This window comes from Arvicola amphibius, chromosome 12, assembly GCF_903992535.2.
Source record: "Arvicola amphibius chromosome 12, mArvAmp1.2, whole genome shotgun sequence".
Lineage (NCBI taxonomy): Eukaryota > Metazoa > Chordata > Mammalia > Rodentia > Cricetidae > Arvicola > Arvicola amphibius.
Window position 1 is genome coordinate 100,237,271 of NC_052058.2, and position 12,162 is coordinate 100,249,432.

The 12,162-nt window shown below is 43.0% G+C and overlaps 1 pseudogene; it reads right to left on the bottom strand.

Annotated features, from left to right (window-relative positions):
• Window positions 1–6,230: 6,230 nt before the first annotated feature.
• Window positions 6,231–12,162, bottom strand: part of LOC119827173 — a 39,039-nt pseudogene continuing 33,107 nt past the window's right edge.

A 12,162-nucleotide genomic window follows, 5' to 3' on the forward strand; every position in this document is an offset into this window, starting at 1 on the left:
TTTGTTTGTTTGTTGTTGTTTTTTTGGTTTTTAGAGACAGGGTTTCCCTGTAGTTTCTAGAGCCTGTCCTGGAACTAGCTCTTGTAGACCAGGCTTCATAGATTCTTTTTAAAAGAACTTTTTTCTTTGGCTTTTTGAGACAGAGTTTCTCTGTAGCTTTGGAGCCTGTCCTCACAGAGCTCCACCTGCTTCTGCCTCCCAAGTGCTGGGATTAAGCCACCACTGCCCAGCTAATTCTTTTTAAAAAGCTTTTGTTGATTTTGTTTTACTGATTAATTTCTCTGTGCTATTTGTATTTTGTTCCACATATGTTTCTTATAGCTTACACAATCAACCAGCTGAGGCAAAGCAACAGAGGAGGAAGCCAAAGTGGAATCTTGTGCCCAGCACAGAACAAGTGAGGAATAACTGCATAAGAACTATTCACAGCTGCCAAGTTAGGGTACTAGCGGGTGTCTGTCAGCAGGGCCGTACGTAAGGGAAACATGATAGATAGATGATAGGTAGGGAGATATTAGATAGGTAGATGGATAGATGGTAGATATACAGATGGTAGGTAGAAATGATAGACAGACAGATGATAGATAGATAGATAGATAGATAGATAGATAGATAGATAGATAGATACTGTCTTAGTTAGGGTTTCAGCACAGAATATACATTACCATTCCAAAATGTAGAGAAGGGAGCATAGTGAAGAAATATTGGACCCAAAACAAGACCAAAAACCACTGGACAAATTCCAAATTCTGCATCTCCATGTCTGATGTCAGAATGCCCCAGATTTCCAGCTCCATTCAGCTTTGCTGACTGAAACACACTTCTTTCCCTTGGACTGGTTCCACTCACTGTTAGCAGCTCTCCTCGACGGGCATCCCCTGGCTCTGACATCTCCAACATCTTGGGGTCTCCAAGGCAATCCAGGCTTCCCCTTTACAGCTTCACACAATGGCCTCCACTCAGGGTCACCCCTGACACATACCTGGCCTTAGTGGCTTTCCTTAGTTGTAGAGGAAGGTTCCATAATGCCTTTCTCCTATCCTTGAAGCGAGAACCATGTGGCCAAAGCTGCCAAGTTCTGCTGCTTTCTGGGGCTGGAGCATGGCCTCCTCATTCAATTACATCTCCTCCAGCTTTCTATTTTAGATAGCTTCCTTTACTGCCTAATCTTGGCTGTTCTGAAACTTGCTCTGTAGACCTGGATGGCCTCAAACTCAGAGATAAGCCAGCCTCTGCCTTCCCAGTGCTGGGATTAAAGGCATGCACCACCACACCTGGCTCTAAACTTTTCTTTAATTCCTTCACAAATTGGAATTTTAGCTGGGTGAAATCTTGCCTTGGGGTCACTACTCCCTTTATTCCATTTCTTAATCTGTTTATCTCCTTGCTCAACATGCTTCTTTTCATTGTAACTCTTCATTAGAGTTACCACTAATAACCACACAACAAAGTCTATATTAGACTGTTTTGAGATTTTTCTCTGCCAACAGAATTAATCCAAAATGCTTCACTTTAGCCTCAGGCCGACTCTTTGGACAAGAACCAAAAGCAGCCACATTCTTCACCAAAATATTCCAAGAACAAACTCTAGGCCATATGTTAATATTCTTTTCCTCAGTAATCTCTTGATCTCGGCACCCACAGTTCAAATCACACTCAGCACCACTGTCTTCCATGCCCCTACTAGGATGGCCCATTAAGCACCACTTGAAGTGTTCAACTGCTTTTCTGATCCATGGTTCCAAGGTCCATATTCCTTCTAATACAACCATGGTCAGGCCTATCAGTAATACCCCAGTCCCTGGTACCAACTTTTGTCTTACTTAGGGTTTCAGAGACACCATGACCACAGCCACTCTTATAAAGGAAAAGCATTTAATTGGAATGACTTATATTTTCAAAGGGTTAGTCCATTATCATCATGAGACATGGTGGCATGCAGGCAGGTATAGTGCTGGAGAAGTAGCTGAGAGTCCTGTATCTTGACTCATAGGCAACAGGAAGTGGTCTGAGACATTGTATGTGGCATGAGCATATACGAGACCTCAAAAAAAAAATGGCACACTTGCTTCAACAAGGCCATACCCACTCCAACAAAGCCACACCTCCTAATAGTGCTGCACCCTTTGGGAACCACCACAGATAGATGGATTAATGGGTGAAGAGATTGATGGGTAGATGGATGGATAGATAGATAGATAGATAGATAGATAGATAGATAGATAGATAGATTTGTAAATGGATGGATAGATGGGTAGATGGAATTGTTTTTACCCATAAAGAAAAATAAAGTTATGACATTTACAGAAACGTGGATGCAACTGGAGAAAATCATATTGTGAATTGTCACTCCCAGAAAGACAAATATATTGTCTCTCATTTATGGGTCCTAGACTTTTGACATACATAAACTCACGTGAAAATTACATGACACTGAGGATCAAGGGGACCAATAGGAGTGGGAGGGGAGAATAGGGTCAGGTAGGGAGTCTGGGGGGAATATGTTCAAAATACATAATATACTTGCATGAAAATGGTCTTATATAATCCAGCATAATAGCAATTTTTAAAAGATTTTTTATTACATTTATTTATTGGGTTGGGGTACATATGTGACAAGGTGTATGTGTGGAGGACAGAGAACAAGTTGCAGGGACTGATTCTCCCCTTTCAACATTTTGGTCCTGGGGATAGAACCTAGGTGTAAGTGCCTCTACCTGCTGAGCCATCCTGACAGCCTAATCATACATATATATAGGGAAAGGTGTCCCGTTATGCAGCTGGTCTGAAACTCTAATGTGCTATGTAACTTAGGCCAGGCTTGAACTCACACAGATCTGCCTGCTTTGGGCTCCTGAATGCTAGGAGAAAATAAAGCATTTCAGGTGCTAGAGAGATGGCTCAACAGTTAAGAGACTTGCTGTTCTTGTAGAGAATATGGCTTCAGTTCCCAGCACCCACATGTAGCTCACAGTTGTCTATAACACCAGTTCTGGGAGATACAGTGCCCTCTTCTGGTCACCAGGGGCACTGCAGACATGTGGGGTAATACATACATACATGTACACAAACATACACATAAAATAAAAATAAATAGAAATAGGGCTGGAGAGATGGCTCAAAAGTTAAGAGCACTGACTGCTCTTCCTGAGGTCCTGAGTTCAATTCCCAGCAACAACATGGTGGCTCACAACCATCTATAATGAGATCTGGTGCCCTTTTCTGACGAGAAGGCATATGTATGCAGACAGAACACTGTATACATAATAAATAAAATGTAAAAATATTAGAAATAAAATAAAAAGCATACTGAAAGGAAGCCTTGATCTTCAGCTTTGATGGAGATGCAGTGACCTTGACAGACAGTAAAAGAATTGCAAAGTGAAATCCGTGAAATCCTTTAAATAAAAATGTATCCATTTTAAGTAATGTGTCTAATTTTGCACATTGAAAAGAAAAAAGTTTATGTGAAGCTGGCATATATTTTGGCTCAATGTTTCTCTCTATTGTTTTGCTTTCATAGAGGGAAAGAAAATTAAGTTTAGCTGTTTGAATTGTACTGTGTCTTAGATGTAAGAAACGTGAGGGCCCTGTTCAGTTTATGAAATTTTTATAAAAAGATTTTTTTTATTTTATCTGTGTGAGTGTTTTGTCTATATTCATGGATGTGGACCATATATAGGCCTGGTGCCTGTAGAAGCCAGAAGAGGGTGTTGGGTCTCTGAGCCCTGAGACAGCACTTTGTTTTGCTTTTTTGAGACAGGGTTTCTCTGTATAGCTTTGGAGCCTGTCCTGGCACTCACTTATAGACCAGCCTCAAAATCACATAGATCCACCTGCGTCTGCTCCCAAGTGCTGCGATGAAGGTGTGTGCCACTGCTGCCCAGCAAGACAGCCCTCTTAAAATAAGTGACATTTAGTGGAGTTGATCCATCAGCCCATAATTTGTTTATTTGAACTTTTTTTTAAAACTTGTACTTGGATTATGGATATACGTGTGGCAGCTTCCAAGTTCCCCATCTGATACCTTTAGCATCTATTATTTTTCTTTTTCCACATGTATGTGTGTGATGTACATGCAAATGTTATCCATATTCATATGTTCATGGGTGTGTGCATGTATGTGGAGACCAGGAGTGTGCCCAGTGTCTTCCTTGGTCACTGTCCACTTTATTTACAGAGGCCTCCTGATGAGAGTGGAAAACTAATCCCAGGTATTCTAGTATTCTAGTTACCCAGGTTGTCCTAAGAATCTCCTGTCTCTGCCTCCCAAGTGTCGGGGATAAAGGCAGCTGCCACACCTACCCATTTTCTGTATGAGTTCTAGAGTTCTGAACTCTCCCTACTGAGTTATCTTCTCAGCACATTTGTCAAGGTCTCTTGTAGCCCAGACTGGCCCCTCAAAGTCTCAAGGTCAAGGGCATACCTTGAACTCCTAATCCTCCTGCTTCCACCACCTTAGTGGTGGAATTACAGGCGTGCACCATCATACCTGGTTTATGTAGTGCTGTATATCAAACCCAGGGCTTCCTGCCTGCTAGGCCAACACTCCACCAACTGAGTTATGCCCTCTGGCCTTCAACGTCTAATGTCTTAAGGAAAAATGATGTGCTGACCTCCCACCCTGACTTCTCTTAACACTAATAAGCTCAGATCATATTCATTCCCATGTTTTATCATGAGCAAGATTTCGACACATCTGTGGTGGAGACCATGCATACAGTAGAAGAAAAAGTCAGCAGGTTTTTTACATTTTGCTCACTGCCTTGTGGCTCTTTTCCCAACAGGTCTGTGAAAGTCTATAAAGCAAACCCAAGTTGTTTTATGATATGTTCCCAATGATGTGTGGCTTTGGAAACAGCCCACTAGGACAGGCCTCAGCTGACCTATTGAGGATGTGTGGGTGGGGTGAGTGTGTGTGTGTGTGTGTGTGTGTAGTACGTGTGCATGAGTGTGTAGGTATGTATGCCTGTGGGCACACATACAGAGGCCAGGGTAGGACATTAGGTGTTTCCCTCTATTATTTCCGGAGTTATTTCCTTGAGACAAGATCTCTCACTGAACCAGAAGCTCACAGTTTTGACTAGACTGGCAAGCTAGCAAACTCCCAGGATCCCCTGTTTCCTCTCAATGCTGGGGCTATCGGCTTGTGAAGCCATGCCTGGCTTTTCACCTGTGAGATGGAGATCCAAACTGGGTTCTTAAGCTTGTGTGGCAAACACTTTCCCAACAGAACAGTCTTTTCAGCCCTCATGAAACTGTATTCCTACTCACTGTGGGATGACTGGGCATCATTTGAGTTTGTGGATTTATTTAATTATGTACACCAGAAAATAGATGTGGAATTCGTAATAATTTTGTTACAAATTACTTGCTGGGAAGACATGCACTGTAAGGAATAGTTATAGAATTACCATTGTATATGTCTTTTCCAGTTGGAATAAAGCCAATAGGGTGTTCTCCAGCACAGAAGCCAAATTGTCCTCCTATGAAGGTGCTTTTCTCCACTGAATGATCCAGGAACTAACTGCTTTAAGACACCAATAAATACAACTAATACCAAAGCTAAATCCATCATTTTGTAAGTAAGGAGTTTGGCTATCACTTTAATGAGACTTACATTTTTGCTCTTACTCTGATTGCTCCACCTTCATTAACCACATTGTCTTAATTACTGCTGTGAAGAGACACTATGACCATGGCAACTCTCATAAAGGAAACATTTAATTGTGGTGTCTCATTTACAGTTCAGTTAATCCATTATTATCATGGCGGGACATTGAGTCATGCAGGCAGACAGTACAGGAGAAGAAGCTGAAGAATTCTACATCTTGAAGGCAACAGGAAGTAAACTGAGACCCTCGGTGTGGCTTGAGCATATATGAAACCTCAAAGCCCACCTCCACAGTGACACGCTTCCTCCAACAAGACCACACCTACTCCACAAGGCCACACCTCCTAATAATGCCACTTCCTATAAGCTTATGGGGAGCAATTACATTCAAATGACCACACATGGCTTAAGTTTCAAAGGACAGAGATGCACACGTGCTTATGAGTTTTAGGTTTCCTGGGCAGTGCAGAGAGGATCATCTCACTTCCCTGAACTCCCCCACTCCAGTGCTGAGGATCCAACCCAGGGCCCACATGCACTACAGAGGCGCTATGCTGCTGAGATACTGCTGAGCCACACCCAGCCCCTCACAGCCTTTTCAGTTGTGTTTCTCTGCTTAGGCATTGACGCTCCTCAGAGCCTGCCAACTCCCAGTCTGAGAAGATGGCAGAAGGTGGTCACTGAAGCTCAACTGTCGCCTTTTGAGAGCCTCTGAGGACTTCTCTGGCCTGGTATTTATTAGTTGCTCCCTGTTAATGCTGGGTAAGCTGTCCGAGCTCTGTTTTTATTGAACTTTAGAGGTTTATGGGTATAAGAAAATAAAAACCATAGAAGAAAATATTAGGATTTTTGGATCAAGTTGAGTTTTCAGACAGCCAGTGTCCCTTGTGAGTGATTCCAAGTAATTTTGCTAGCGATTGGTCATTTTCCAGCAGTCATGCTGAACATTACCGTTAGTCTCAGTGCCTGCTAACTGGGACAGGACGGCTGCAGGAATATGACAAGGACTCTGCAGCAAGACAGGGCTTTCCCAGTGAGACAAAGCTTTCCCAGTGAGACAAGGCTTTCCCAGTGAGACAAGGCTTTCTCAGTGAGGCAGGGCTTTCCCACTGAGACAAGGCTTTCTCAGTGAGGCAAGGCTTTCCCAGTGAGACAAGGCTTTCCCAGCGAGACAGGGCTTTCCCAGCTCTCTCTGGCTAAGTCCTACTTGGTGATGGAGAAGAGGACGTGATAGGGATCAGAGCTGGAGAACTGGCAGGCACATTCCCATCACAGTGGACAGGGAACCAAAGCACAAAAGTGATCAGGTAATTTTCTAAGCAATAAGTAAAGTGAGTACAATTTGATTCAAGATTGCATCCAGTTAAACAGCTTCTCACAGCAAAGGAAAGCATGTCCAGAGTGAAGAGGTGTCAGGGTGGAGAGCCTCTTTGCTAGCTATTCATCCAACAGAGGATGGTCACTCAGGCTACAGAAGGCCCTCAAGAACCTTCACGGCAAAGGAAGAAATAACCCAATTGAAGTGGGCCAAATAATCCTCTCAGAAGAAGGGCAAAGCCAGACTACTTGCCTTGTAGTTGTGAGGACCCAAACAACATCATTTTGGCACACACCTACATTCCCATGGCTGGCAATATGGGAGGGGGCATAGGTAAAGCCCTGGAAACTCTTTGGTCAGCTGGCCTGGCCTACATGGCAAAGTTCCAGGACGATGAGAGTTGTCTAAGGTGAAGGACTCCTGAGGACCCATACATGAAGATATCCTTGGGCCTCCACACACACACATGTTTATACTCACACACAAATGCACATATATACACATATACACACAACAGGAGAAATCATCCAAATAATTATATACAGTATGAAATTCTCAAAGAATATATAAAAATATTATATTACAAAAGGAAAATTTAACAGAAAGTACTCAAAATTTTTATGTAACCTCTCTTCCCACCCTTCTAGCCCCCAGCTTCCTGTTATTAACATCAACCACTGGTTTAGTTCATTTTTAATAATTGAGCTGATAATTGATTAATCAAGTCCATGCTCACCTTAGGTCTCACTTTTGGTAGGGTACATTTTATGGATTTTGATCAAGATACAATGTGTCCACACTCACAGAATCACACAGCCTGCTTCACCTCTCTCATGCCTGCCTGCCTTGCCCCGCCTGCTCAGCTCTCCTTCTGTATGTCATCATTTCTAAGCAAAACTAATTTTGCATATACTAATTTTCTGTGCTATTTCTTTTCTGAGTGACTATAATAAATATCTTTGCATATCAGCAAAATGTATTTTCAGTCTCATTTTACTTGTGTGCATGTGGTGTATGTGAGGGGGTGCGTACGTATTCATGTATGTGTGCATATGTGTGTGTACAAGTGATACGTGTTTCTGTCTGTGGTGGCTAGATGTCTCACTCACTGGGACCTGTGGCTCGATGATTATGCTATTCTGACTAGCCAAGGAACTCCAGCAAACTGCCTGTCTTTGCTTCCCTAGCACTGGGATTACAAGTGAATGCCACCATGTCCCAGGGTTGTTGCTTTTTGTTGTTGGTTTTTGAGATACGGTTTCTCTGCATAGCCCAGGCTGTCCTGAAACTCACTCTGTAGACCAGGCTGGCCTCAAACTTAGAAATCCTCCCTTGCCTCCCGAGTGCTGGGACTAAAGGTGTGTGCCACCATCACCTGGCTTTTTTAAAAAAATACAAAAACAAAAACAAAAAAAACAAGATTAGTGGTCAGATTCTGAGCTGTCCCCCAGTCCCACACACTCTCCTTTTTAGTGATAGACTAATACTCTATGCATGAATCACATCTCCACCAACCTATTGCTCGCCATTGGACATGGGGATGGTTATGCTGATCTCTTTTTGTAAGCCATGTAGAGGACTTGATAACTTAAACCAGACCCTCCACTGAAGTGTACGTTTGCCCAAGGATGAGTGTAGGCTTCAGCAAGTCCGGACAACTAGCCTGGCTCTCTCAGAAACCTGAAGCTACTGTTTCTGCGAGGTACTTCCAGACTGTGGTGCACTTGCTCTGGCACCATCCCAGGCAGGCCTCACCTGGCCTTCAGAGAACATTTTCTCAATTTCCAAGGAATGGATCCTTTCAAGCAGAAATGCCTTTTTTTTTCTTTCCCCGTTCCCCATCAAAGCCAGCTTTTCTGCGATTAGCGGGGATCTGAGAAAAACCAAACAGATGCAGGAGCGGCAAAGAAAAGTGACATTCGGGTGGCAGACGGCTCGGTGGGTAAACTGTAGCTGTACAAGGATAAAAACTTGAGTTCGGATCCCCAGTAAGCATGTAAAAAGGCTAGACGTGGCGCTGTCTTCTGTCACCCCAACTCTGGAGAGGAAGAGGCTTGCTAGCCAGCTAGTCTAGCCAAATTGGAGAGCTCCAGCTTCATGAGTGGGCTGTCTTGAAAAAAGAAAAGCAACTGAAGAATACACTCTATGGCTGGAGTACATACAAGTGTGGAATACACACACACACATATAGAGGCATGCACACCTCTGAGCACACAGACACGCACCCACACAAACATATGCATATACACAAAAAAGTGTTATCGATATATTAGGTGTTCTGTATTTCTCATTTCCAATTTTCTTCTCACTACTTCTAAAGTTGACATTATCATTGTATAAATTTCTATTAGAGCCGGGCGGTGGTGGCGCATGCCTTTAATCCCAGCACTCGGGAGGCAGAGGCAGGCAGATCTCTGTGAGTTCGAGACCAGCCTGGTCTACAAGAGCTAGCTCCAGGACAGGCTCTAAAGCTGCAGAGAAACCCTGTCTCAAAAAACCAAAAAAAAAAAAAATTCTATTAGATTAAGTTTCTGTGATTTCTCTGCACTTTGAGTTTTCAGTCCTTTTTTTTTTTATACCAGGGAACACCTGGGTCTGTAGTTCAGAAAATTACACAGACTTGTTTGGGCCGATCCATTAGTCACACTGTCATTAATAAGAAAGGATAAAGTTCAAAAAAGATGTGGGCTGGGAGATGGCTCATTGGTTAAGGGCACTTGCTGCTCAGTCACTGGGACCAATGTTTGGATACCAGCACATATGGCAGGCAGCTCTCAAATGCCTGTGATTCCAGCTGCAAGGGATCTTCTTCCGGCCTTCAGGGACATCTACATGAACACGTATGTATTTACTCTCACAAATATACACCACGTACACACACAACAACAACAACAACAATAACAACAAGAAAGTAAAACCTTTATTTTTTTAAGTAAGTCTCCATCGAAGCATCTGTCTCTCTAACCTGATGCTCAAGGGGGATGCTGGGTTGTACAGTGTGCTGAACGTGACTCTCTTCATCCTCAAAGCAACTATTGGTATTGGAAGAATCTAGAGGAGTTAGCAGCTAGAAATGGAATTAGCAATTACAAGATTTGACTGACTTTGGTCAAAGAAACCACTTTCGTGGTGAGTAGACATTAATTGATTTCTGAGTAAATTCAATCCAAAGAGAATGAAGTATAGCCTCAATCCATGTTTTATTACCGTAATTGTTATTATCTCTGTGTGTGCATGCCTGTGCATGTGTACATGCTAGTGTGGGTGAATGTGCACACATGCTTGTGCATATAGATGCCAGAGGTTGTTGCTGGATGTTGTGGTCCCTTATCTTGGGTCCACCTTATTGTATCTGCAATAAACTAAAGCACAAGCTGCTGGGAACTTCTGTGAGAGAGTTTCTTGATCAGAGAGAGTTAACTGAAGCAGGGAGACACACCCTAAATGTTGGTGGCAGCCCAGATCAGATGACACATACAGAAACTGCTTCTTTTTTTTTTTTTTTTTGCCAGTTTGCCCTCTCTGTCTCCCTGGCAAGTTCATCTCCTCTGCTACTGCAGCTTTCCCTCAATTATATTAGAACCAACTTCTTCAGGCTTCCAATGCAGACTGAAGACCAGCGGCTCTCCAGAAATCCTCCAGGCCTTCAGTGCAAGATTGGGACTGCTGAGACAGCCAGCCTCATGGACTGAGCAATGACTAGATCCTCAGCCTCTTCAGAGCGAGACAGCCATTGTTGAACCACACAGATCACAGCCAGTAAGCCAATCTACTAAATCCCATTTCAAATATTATCTCCGTACTGTTCTTTAGAGAACATTGACAAATACAATGTCTTTCTCAATATCTATCCACATTATTTTTTGAGACAGGGTTTCCCATTGAACTTGGAGCTCGCCAGTTTGCCTAGACCGACAGTCCATGGAGCCTTAGTGAAATCCCTCTGTCTCTGCTGCCACAGTACTGGGATCACAGGTGGATGTCACCAGACCCAGCTTTTATGTGTGTTCTGGGGACTGAACTCAAGCCCTTAAGCTTGCATGATAAACACTTTCCTGACTGCACTCCTCCTTCACCCCAATTTTTGTTGTAATGTGTCCCCAGTGTTTGGACTGAAGAAAAGAAAGGCTTGTATAATTTATTGACTGTCTGAAAGGTAGTTCAGATGGTATGGAATAGTTTTCCAATGAGTGTGATGGGGCAACAATAAAGTTCTGTGTCAGTCTATTGAATATTTAGTAAAGAACACAACAATATAATGAATAGGGAGCTAGTAGCCTCAGTAAGAATGAAAATAAACGTTACCTAGGTGACTAGCAGTGTGCTTTGGTAATTGTTGTAATCCATTCGAAGCTTTCTTTACCTCCAGCAAAAGTTCAGAGATAAAGGTGGAGTCATATTTTAAGCTGGTGACATATGTCATGATAACACACCAGGTTTCCAGTATCTCACATCTAGGTGATTGCAACAGACTTCTGGATCTCCTTTCTCTGCACCTCAGGCCTAGAGAAGACTTTACGCCACTGATCCTGTGGCATAGGAAGGGTGTGGGTGATGATGCATCACATTGGGTGGAGAAGGGAGGCTGAGAGGCAGGACTGAGATTTTAAGACACCCCACAGGTGAAGATACTGTTACTGCTGTAACTGGTCTACCAGGATGAATCTCAGGGCAAATCTAATCTCTTCTTCCTCTACACCATGAAATTAATTTTTCTTAAACATTGGCTTCATGGTCATTCTCCCTGTTTACACCCATTTACTTCTTCCCAGTTAATGCTCATACACTCCTGCTTAACTTTCAAGAAACCTTACAAAAATTATCCCAACTGCTAATGGCTTATGACACATGGTTACGATGCCACCACCAGTCTTTAATAGACCAGAAGCTAGCTATGTCTCTGGCTATGGCATCAATCTTTGGAAATAGAGTTAGAGAATCATTTTATTTGGGGCTGATGAAATGGTTCAACGTGTAAAGACTTTTGCCACCTAGCTTGACAAGCTGAATTCCATCCCTGGGACTCACATGGCAGAAGGGGTGAGCCAGGTCCCAAAAGCTGTCCTCTTGCCTCCATGTGCATGCCACACCAGCACACACACACTCGCACAAAGCAGATAAATAAGTGTAAGATGTATCAGTTGATTTCACTCTCTTTCCTTTCAGCTGTACTATGTGAGGGTCTGAGGAACCAAGAGCAAATGACAGAACCATTATTCCGAGAAGCTTA